This window comes from Pezoporus wallicus, unplaced genomic scaffold (assembly GCF_028554395.1).
Source record: "Pezoporus wallicus isolate ANWC-B61680 ecotype Strahan unplaced genomic scaffold, APGP_CSIRO_Pwel_v1 contig_12477, whole genome shotgun sequence".
Lineage (NCBI taxonomy): Eukaryota > Metazoa > Chordata > Aves > Psittaciformes > Psittacidae > Pezoporus > Pezoporus wallicus.
The window spans coordinates 89,219-99,309 of record NW_026638222.1 but is presented as its reverse complement, the minus strand read 5'-3'; the positions used below and the strand labels follow the sequence as shown (position 1 = coordinate 99,309).

General features: G+C 55.0%; 1 long non-coding RNA gene across 1 annotated transcript; it reads left to right on the top strand.

Moving 5' to 3' along the window:
- Nucleotides 1-292: 292 nt before the first annotated feature.
- On the top strand, nt 293-7,094 carry LOC130599498 (uncharacterized). Its single transcript, XR_008972243.1, has 2 exons — nt 293-465; nt 6,742-7,094. It is a non-coding gene; the product is annotated as an uncharacterized LOC130599498 (long non-coding RNA).
- The last annotated feature ends 2,997 nt before the right edge of the window (nt 7,095-10,091 follow it).

Here is a 10,091-nt window from a genome sequence, read left to right as displayed (position 1 = left end):
AGCCTGGGACAGTTGTGGATGTAACTTTGTCCATGTGGGTCCATGTTACCTCGTGATCCTCAATCCCTGTGAAAGGGTTTCCACCTGGGAGAACAAAGGGGTCTTTTGGGGTTCTTTTGTCTTTGAAGTGGAAAGAGGGTGAAAAAGGTGTTTCTGCTGCTTTTGATTTTAACTCAGGTGAGCATGAACCCAGCAGTGGGGAAGAAACCACGTCCAAAAGGCACCAGAGCCCCGCCAGTGGGACCTGTGCAGAAGCCCCTCACCGTGGCTGCTCCCACTTGCATCCTCTTCCTCCTTCTCCTCCTCCTCCTGGAGCACAATGATGTAGACCACGACTTGCAGCAGCATCCCTCCAGGCTGCTCGGGGCTCCTGGGGCTTCGCCATAGGGACGCCAACACCAGATGGGATGGAGAAGACCCTGGGACATCACCATCCTGTTGCTGTGCATTGGTCCTGCGCTACTGGTGAGAGCGGGGTGGGATGCGGGTACCGCATTGGGGCGCAGGGATGCCGCATCCGTCCGGGGATGGGTACCACAGGTAGAGCAGCCCCGAGGCGGAGGTGATGGGCAGGGGGGAGAGGGGCCGGGAAGGGACAGTGTGTTTATTAACCAGGCGCAGCTGAAGCGGGTCCTTTGCCAGTGGTCAAGTCTGAATCACAAACTCCGCATTGTTGCCGAGTGGGTTCAGCGCATTTCCCTTCTCCCCCCCTCCCTTCCCCTTTCCTCTCCTCTCACCCTCGCACAAAGATGCCATTGTGCCGGGGACTTGGTGATGGCAGCGTTGTTATTTGGTCCAAAACTAAAGGAGAAAGAAGTGGGGAGGGGGGAACCCAACAAGGTGAAGAGGTTTAAATCAGCTTAGCCCAAATGCCAATTAAAAACCAAAGAGGATTAAGCTTGTGATCAGCAGAATAGACACTCATTGTACCCCGACGAGGAGGGTTCCCCCCTCCAGGCCCGACGCAGCCGTGCCGCAGGTCTCGCTGCCGACCGTCGCCGTGGTGGGATGGGGCAGCAAAGACCCCGTTCTTGCACCTTTGAGTGTGTGCAAGGCTGGGGTTGAGCCGAGCAAGGGGAAGTCTTGGTCTCTCTGCCAAGGGGAATGGGTTGAATCCCCCCTGAAGGGGAATGGGTTGAATGGAGAAGCTGTGGCTGCCCCATCCCTCGCAGTGTTCAAGGCCAGGTTAGATGGGACTTGGAGCACCCTGCTCTAGTGGAAGGTGTCCCTGGGTTGGAGCTTTAAGGTCCTTCCAACCCGAAGCAGTCTGGGACTAGAGCAGCTTTTAGGTCTGAGTGCATCTCTTGGCCATGAGATGGTGGTGACCCCCGGAGGTGGGATCCTGAGCACGTGTCTGGGACAGAGCTGGATGAGAGCCCTCATCACCTGCAGGACCTCTGCTCCCAAAAAGCCAACACCAAGCCTTTGGTCCTGGAGCAGTGATGGAGAAACGCCAGGAGCATCGCATGGGCTGTGCCGCAGGCAATGGAGGTCCAGAGAACACTTTGTGCTTCTCTGCACCATGGCCTGGAGATGGCATCTTGGTGCTTTCCTCCTGCTTTAGTCCTCCTATGTCTCACCCAGCTCTAGGCACCTCTGTCAGTAAACTGGTAATACCCCAGGAGCAAAGATGCTCTGTACCCACATGGCTGTTGTGGGTGTAAGAAGTGTGTAGACATCAGGGATGCCTTAATACCACACCAGTGACTTAGAAAGGGTCTTCACTTGGGCAGAGGCTGTCATTACGTGCTAACTTGAAGGCTATGTTTTGGAAGGGAAAGGCTCCCAGCATAGGTGGAAGCCAGACCAAGCAGGGCACCACTGTCTGCATCCCGCTGTCCTGCTTTGCATGGGAGTCCAGGGCGGGCTGTGATGGAGCCTCATCCAGACCCAGGCAAAAGCTCATGGGAGAAGCTGAGCTGAGACGTTGCTGCTGTTGGCTCTGGATGCAAAATGCTCCCGGATCTGAACCACCAAGAGGAAAAGGAGCAAAAGGGCCTCTTCTCTGAAGAGCAGAAGGAGAAAGCATCGCGCCTCTGCACCAGGATCTCTTTCTCCCCATTCCTGGTTAGCACTGGCTGAGGGACCACATGCCTGATGTGATGGATGACTCCATGCGCAGGCATCGGATGCTTGGCAGCATTTTGGGGCAGCATGCAGGGTTGCTGTGGAGTGGAGACAGGAGGAAGGTGCAGGAGATGTCATGGGCTGGGAGGGGCAACGCCACCACCTCCCTCCTTTGGAAACCCATCAGGCTGCCACTGCCATAGAATCATAGATCATAGAACGGGTTGGGTTGCAAAGGACCTTAAATCCAGGTCCAACCCCTGCCACGGGCAGGGACACCTTCCACTGGAGCCTGTGTCCAACCTGGCCTTGAGCACTGCTAGTGACGGGGCAGCCACAGCTTCACTGGGCACCCAATGCCAGCGCCTCAGCACCCTCACAGGGAACAGCTTGCTCCTTATCTCCAACCTGATCTTGCCCCGTTTCAGTCTGAACCCATCACCCCTTGTCCTATCGCTCCAGTCCCCGCTGAAGAGCGGACCCTGTCCGAGGATGCCCGCCAGCACCCAGGCTGCGGGAGTGGGGACGAGGGCCGGATCCATCCCCTTTTGTTGCTGCCGTGTAATTTATGATATGAGAGGGGCCATTGTCTGGCCCCATCCTGTATTTCTCCGAGGGCTTTGCCTCTCTTCCCAGACCCCCGCTGTGCTCCCGCTACTGTACGGTTGCTATGGGACGTGCTCCCCGCGCCGCGGCTATGCGGGGCAGTGCCGGGGAGGGCTGCCCACGGCGGCCGGACCCATCTGGAGCCCCGAGCCCGCTGCCGGCACCCGGCGGCCCCGCTGACGTGCCGAGGGCCTGGGAATGGGGCTTTCAACCCCTCCAAGTTCACGGCCACTGGAGGCATTCAGCTGCCAAAAGCAAGGGAAGCGGGGGGGTGCAGTGGGATCTGGGGTGTTTGGCTCCATTCTCCCTTCCCTTTCAGTGTCCTCGGCGCATACAGATCCCCCCCGTCCCTTTCTCCTCCTGACAAGTGCGCACATAAATAAATTACCCCACCGGGCGAGTGTGGAACAATCTGTCCCCTAAATTCTATTCATGGCCAGACAGGAGCCATTATTCCCCCGATTAAAGCCGCTGGAGTAGCTTGCAAGGGTTACAGTTACTCTGTCAAACTGTAAATAAGACACTAAAAATAAAGGGCGCTGGCGAGGGAAGGGGGAAAGGGAACCAGACTAATGCCTGCTGCTAGGGAAACCGAATGAATCCCTAATGATGCCTGTGTACAAACTGCAGATAATGAAGGCAAAGTGACCCGCTCAGAATCACCCTGCTCCGTGGGGACCTGCTCACCCCTTCCTGCAGGGAGTAAACCCTTTTCCTGCGCCCCAGTGCTGAGGTCCCGGTGCTCAGCGTACAGGAAGGGCTGGTGGATGGGGATGTGCTTGGGGCGTAGAAACCCCGCATCCCTGGTTGAGGAGGTGGGATGCAGGGCAGCGGTAGGACCAGGGAGGGTCCAGGTCTGTCTGCCCTGAGCCCATCCCTCTGGCAGTGGGGATGCAGCCAAGGCTCCTTCCTCCTGCAGCAGGTCATGGCTGAGGCACGGACCTGGAGCTCAGCCCTGGGGCTGCCCCTTGCTGCTGCATAGAATAGAATCAGCATCAACCAGGTTGGAAAAGCCCTTTGAGATCGGGTCCAAGCATGGCTCCAGGACTGCCAAGGCCACCGCTAACGCATGTCACTGAGATGGATTAGAGGGAAGATCATCTCCAGCCCTAGAAAGCCTCTTTGGATAAAACCCAATTCCCTTCTTGCCGTTCTCTTACCAGCCAGGAAGGGCCAAATGCTGGTGCCCAGGGAAGTGTTATTGTCATAGAACCATAGAATCACAGAATGCTTTGGGTTGAGGGACACTAAAGCTCATCCAGTTCCAAACCAGGGATACCTCACGCTAGAGCAGCTTGCTCCAAGCCCCATCCAACCTGGCCTTGAGCACTGCCAGGGATGGGGCAAGGAGAAATCCGGCTGCTCAGTCCATCCCAAACATCTGAGGCCAGGCAGGGAAGCGCAGGAGGCAAATCTCATAACCAGGGTTGAGCAAAACCCAAACCTGGGCTGTCCTGGTGCTGCCCCAGCATGGAAATGGGCAGCTCTGCATGAAACCTGCTCCCCAGAGGTTGCCTTTAGAGGAATAATGGGCTCAGAGAGCTTAATCTCATCCTGGGAGAGGGGTTTGACCCTGTGGGCTTCGCTCCATAGCCAGGGGTGGCTTTGCTTGAGGACGCTGGGGCTGGGAGCAGCATCAGCGCCAGGGATGCACTCAGGGGTATCCAGCTCCCCCTGAGCCCGCAGCGAGGATGGCAAGACTCGATCAAGTGAACTTCCTTGCCTTTCCCTGCCTGCACCTTTTAGGTCACGTTGTTCAGCCTCCAAAAGGAGGATTATTGCTGGGGTTTTAATGCAAGTTGTGCTGGTCATCACCTGGCTCCAGAACCAGGAGCTGCAGAGGGGTGGTTTGCCCTTGAGCAAAGCATGTCCTGACCTGGAAAGATGAAGAAAATCAGAGAGTCTTCAACATTCAACATCTTTATGCCAGTTGGGAAAGGAGAAGCCCTTCTTTGCCTCCAAATACCGAGGGGTTCTGTCCTGTCCATGGGTGTAATCGACCCGTGTCCATAAACCAAAAGCCTCACCTCGCTCCTCTCTTCCTGCTGTGGAAGGGCTTGTGGAGGGTGAGGTTTGATAACGCCATTGCCAGTCCCCTTCCCCTTTCAAGGATCAGGATGAGGGCAACCCCTTCAATCTGCTTTCATTCCAAAGAACGTGATTGTGAAAGCTGCTGGCAGGGAACGCGCACCCCTTTGCAGTAATAGCCAGGTAGCTGGCATGGCTAAACCACAGCTTTCACCTTTTCCATTCCAACCTCCTTTGAAAGCACATTTAAACACGTCCCGGCAGGCAATGTGAGGGCTTCATTTGACCCAATAAGTGCATAGGCACATAGGGAAGAACATCACCATAACCCCCTGTAAGCCCTGGTGCCAGCGATGGCATCAGAGGACTGGAGAGTGGGAGAAGGGGCTCGGTGTTCCATATTCCATAAAGGAATGAAGTATTCCTGGTTTGGATGACTTCAAACACAGTGACTCCAGGAAATAAGCCCCTTCTTTATAATTAGCGGGATTTCCTCCGCATCAAACGGAGCGATTGATTCTTTAATCTGCTCACATGCTTTTGATTTGGTCGCTCAGCTCCTTGTACCAACTGCTTCTACTCCCTGCTCGGGCCGATAAAGCCTTTGCAAAGGAGATTTTGGGGAGGCATGACCCGAGTTGAGGTCTAGGATTTGCTTTGTGTGGGGCTGTTTTGCGTAGGCTGAATTTGCCAGAGATGATCACGGTGATAGTGAAGAGAGGATCTAACATGGAGAATTTTAACAGCAAGGTCAAATAATGGGGGTTTGGGGGGGGGTCTTGTTGTAGTTTCCTCTTCCCAAGAGGCTTTTTGAGGGCTCGGTTATAATAAGGACTTGATTTCCGAAGGACTTGGGATGTGCAGAGGAAAGAGGCCCCTTTTCTAGAGCATTTCAAGTGTTTGGTCCCCATTTAGGGCTAAACCCAGGCTCTTTGAAAGCAAAAATCCCCCCCAGATGTTGATGCTTTGCACAGGAAGAGTTCAGGAGAGAACAGGATCTCAGACCCATAGAATGGGTTGGGTTGGAAGGGACCTTCCAAAGTCATCCGGTCCAACCCCCCTGCAATGAGCAGGAGCATCTTAACTTGATGTCCTCTTGACAAGTGCATGAGCAAGCAGCTCCTCCCTGGGCACGTCCATGGGGTTGGTGGCACCGCATTGGTCATACAGGGAATGTGCTCTGGTGCCTGTGCTGGTTCCGGGCATGGATGAGTCCTACCCTGTGATACCCCCACCTCCAAACGAGCTCAGATCCTGAATGATCCCAACAAACAGCCCCTGGGATGGATTTCTTTCTGGCATGCAAAGTTCTCCTGAGAAAACAGAGGGAAATGTGGGACTGGGCTGTTTCCCATCCACCTTTTGGTCCTGTTGGAAACGGAGCATGGGCAAGAGTGATGCCCGCAGTGCTGCGTCTCAACTGCATCCCTTCGGATGGAGCCATCAGAGGATGATGGCTCTGCCGAGGGTTGTTTTGGTAGCAGGGACCAGCATCCCGACCACAACCCCTGTCCCCTGGGGCTGGCATCGCCCTCGGTGCACGTCCTCACACAGGTTGTGTGTGGGGCTGGCCCCACCGTGCTTTGGGGGTCATGAGGCTGCAGGGAGGAGCTGTGGGAAGGGGATCCTAGCCCAGAGCCAAGGTGAGCACAGAGCAGTGGTTTATTATGCCCCTCACAAGCGTCCCTCATTGGAGCGGTGTTGAACACAGATCATATCATTAGGGACCCGGTGAGCACCTAACCATACAATTATGCAAATAGTGATCAAAATCAGTGTTTTCAGCAGAAAAGCCTCAAGATCAAGACAGGAGCTTCCTGCAGCCTTAATTTAATCTGGTCCTGCAGGAGGGGGGAGGTCTGATGGATGACCCAACCTCAGGCCTGCCTGTGCTAAGCAAGGCTGCGGTGGGAGGCAGGGGAGGGAAGGATGCTAAGGGAGGGAAAACCAGCGCCAGGATCACGTTGGGATGATGGCAAAGCAGGAAGCAACCATCTCCAATGGAAGCTGCAGTGATTTTGTGTTTTCTTTTGCTTGCAGGTGAAGAACACGCTGCTGGGAGGGGAAAAGGAGCAAAGCAAGGAAAGGCAGTCTCGGAGCGCAGGAAATGTGTGTTAATGGCTTGTGGATGTCTCTGTCTCCCACATGATGGAATTGCCGGTGCCGGGCTGTTTTTGACAGCCTGTCTTTTCCATGTTTTTAAAATATTCATGCCCCGAAATCTAATTACCAGCAAATTTCATGCTAATGAAGGGAAGGCTTCGGCTTCCCTCTGCCTCCCTCTTGTTCGCGGTGCTCTAAGAGAGCTCTTTCTTTCTTCCCCACTGCTTTTCTTGCATGGCAAACCCAACCCCAAGCGAAGGATCGCCGACAATAAAGCTTGGCTTGCTCAAGGTGTCTGTTCACTGGTGGCTCTGTTCCTATGGCGGGGAATGGTGATGAAAGAGGTGTTTGGCGCAGACCGAATGAGCAGATGAATTATTAGGAGCAGAGGGGTAACATTGCGAGGCTGGAACAAAGATGAAACAGGGGGAACGTCACCCTTGGCATCCCTTGGACATCTCCAGCCCCTTTGCAGGGTATTGGGCTGGTCCCTGTCCTCCCAAGGGAGGCTGGAGCGTGTACATGATGCCTGGCGTGTGGTTGTGATTGATGGAGCATGGGGTGAATAGAGCATGGATGTGATGGATGGAGCATGGATGTGATGGATGGAGCACATGTGTGATGAAGGAGCATGTGAGTTTCTGGGGTCCTTGTTTCTCTATGAGAATTCGGGGGGAATTTGGGAATGTGGGTTGGGCCAAAGTGGCTTTTCCTCCCCACAGATGCTGCTCCTTGCATCCTGGGAGGGCTGGGAATGGTCCTGAGGGAGGACCAGTAAAGGCCTCTCCTTGCCCTGCGCTTGGCTGTGGCAAACCTCTTGGAAGTAGCTCCTGGACCATGTTAATCCCCTTAATCCTTCCTGCAGCCATTCCCTGCTGGAGATCAGCTGCTGAGAGGCTTCCTGCCACCATCCCTGAAGTGCTGGAGGGATCAATGCTCGCTATAGGTTAAGGGGAGACCCTTCACGCCTCCAGTTTCCACCCTCCTTGCAGCAAAGGCTTGCACACTGAGAGGAGGATGGGGAGAGCTGCTGCCTGCTCCTATAGCCAATGTATTTGGGATGTGGCTTTCCAGGCTTGTGCTCCCTCTGCACTCAGGGGCTTTGCAAAGGACCCCATCCCCATCATCAGTGGTGCTTCTACCCCTGCCCTGTGGAGATGCTGAGGCAGGAGTGGTCCAGTGCACGCCTTGGGGCTCCCATGAGGGGGGCAGAGCAGTTTTGGGGGTTCTCAACATGCAGAGGGCATTTGATGCTCAGTTTTGGGCTGAAAAAGCCCCTTTTCCATGAGGCCTCGGGAGCATTGAGAGCCTGCCCATTGACACGCATCTCTGTTTGCTTTCCAGAGCTCTCGGGGCTGCATTTATCCTGCCAAAATGACAGTTTTCCCTTGGAGAGCCGCAGCCTGGCACCATGATTATAATTGGCACTAATTTCTTTCTTTTTCCAATCAGGTTTGTACCTTGACACACACACAAGCAGAAAAGGAGGCAGATTCCCACAGGAGAAGCTGGCGCTGCCCTGGGGTGCTTCCAGAGAGGTGCCAGATTTCAGGTTATGGTGAGGAAGGGGCAATACGAGCCCTTGTTAGCCCCTTCCCCACCTCAACATGCAGGCCTCAAGGTGGCCACTGGGAATGGTTCATGCAAACACCTTCGGAAGGAGCAGGCACCCCTCAGAGCGGAGAAATCCCAAACCCACCCTAAAGAAGGCTGGATGGGGGATGAGGGCTCATAGGGAAGAGCTTCTGCCTTACATCTAGCCTACATGTCCCTGGTTTAAGCTGTAGGCCCGTTCAGATGCTGGGATACCTTTACATTTTCCAGTACCTGAAGATGCTCCAGCATCCCCCTTCGGATACGTGGGATGTAGGAGGCAGGAAGGCACCAGAGGGAAGGGTGAAAAGAGGCTGTGGAGCTCAAAGGGGGGTTGAGAAGCGCTTCTGAGCTGCTCCTGCATCTCTGCTGGGGTCAGGAGAGGAGAATTTGGCCACCTTAGCCATTGCTTTAGCTGCAGAGTGAGCTGCAGAGGGGGTATCACGGGCAGAAACGCTGGGATGCCCTCCAAAATATCCCCCCCCTTTTTTTTTTTACCCCGACCCAGAAATAACTCCCTAAAAACAAAGCGCTGGATTGTTCAGCCAGCTAAAATTACCAGCATGTCAACGAAAATATGTACAGCATTACAGTCAAATTTGCATCGCCATAATGCTTTATTAAGCACATTAGGAGATTAAAAGAATCAACCCATTTGTTCCCATTCACGGCGCGCTGAGGATTTGCATTTCTTCCCCCCCCCCCCCTTTACCCCCTTCCTCAACCAGCCTTGCAAAGAGCCCCCACCCCATAAGAAGGTGTCTGTGTGTGTGTGCGTGTGTGCCGAGGGGGGTTTAAATCACAGCACTTGACTCGGGGCTGTTTGTCTGCGTGAGGAGGGCTGGGCCGCGGAAGAAAAGGTTTGGCTGCTTCCATTGCGGCTCAAATGGTTAATTAAGACAATAGAGGCTCCCTAACAATCGGGGCCAGGGCTCTGAATGCTTGTCTAGACTCTATAGTGCGGCTCCAAGTTCTCCGTCGGAATTTTAACGTGGCCGGGCTGTCCCCTCCCTCCGTCCCCGCCTCCCAGCTCCTGGCCAGGAATTCCCGTTTCCCTTTTGTTTGGTTCCCCCCCCCCCCCTCCCCATCCTTCTCTCTTTTTTGGGGGGTCCTTAATCAAGCCTTTGAGTGCTCGGGGCTGGATTGACAGCTCGGCCTTGTCTGAGGGCTTGGGTTTGCCACGCCGCTTCCCCGGCACCGCAACCGGAGGAGGTGTTAACGGAGCTGCTCTGCTCCCCGATGGACCTGATCCTGGGGCAGGGGAAAGGGGCTGAGACCAGGTGCTGAGGCTCAGTGGAAGGGGGGATGGCAGCAGGAAATGAGGGAGCATCAGTCCCAGCATCGTTTTCATGCTGGAAGAGAGAAGGATTTTCATGCTGGAAGCCTTGGCAAAGGGCTGAGGAGGAAGATGGGGGAGGCTGATGCTCAGGGGTTTGGGGTCCTGGGCTGCCTGAGCTGCATTGCTCTGGCTCTTGCAATCCAGTCTGCCCAGAGCCAGGGCTAATCCTGCTCTTGGGATCTCTGTGGAGCAAGTGGATGGGGTTGGGCCATGTGAAGCCAGCGCTACCCCAGGTAAGGGGGTCCCTGCCAGCCCTGCTGCACACCTTGAGCAGGAGCTGGGTTTGTAAAGAGCTGGTCTGGTCCCAGGAGCAACAACGACCCAAAGCTCCCCCTTGAGCTCTGAGATACCTCCA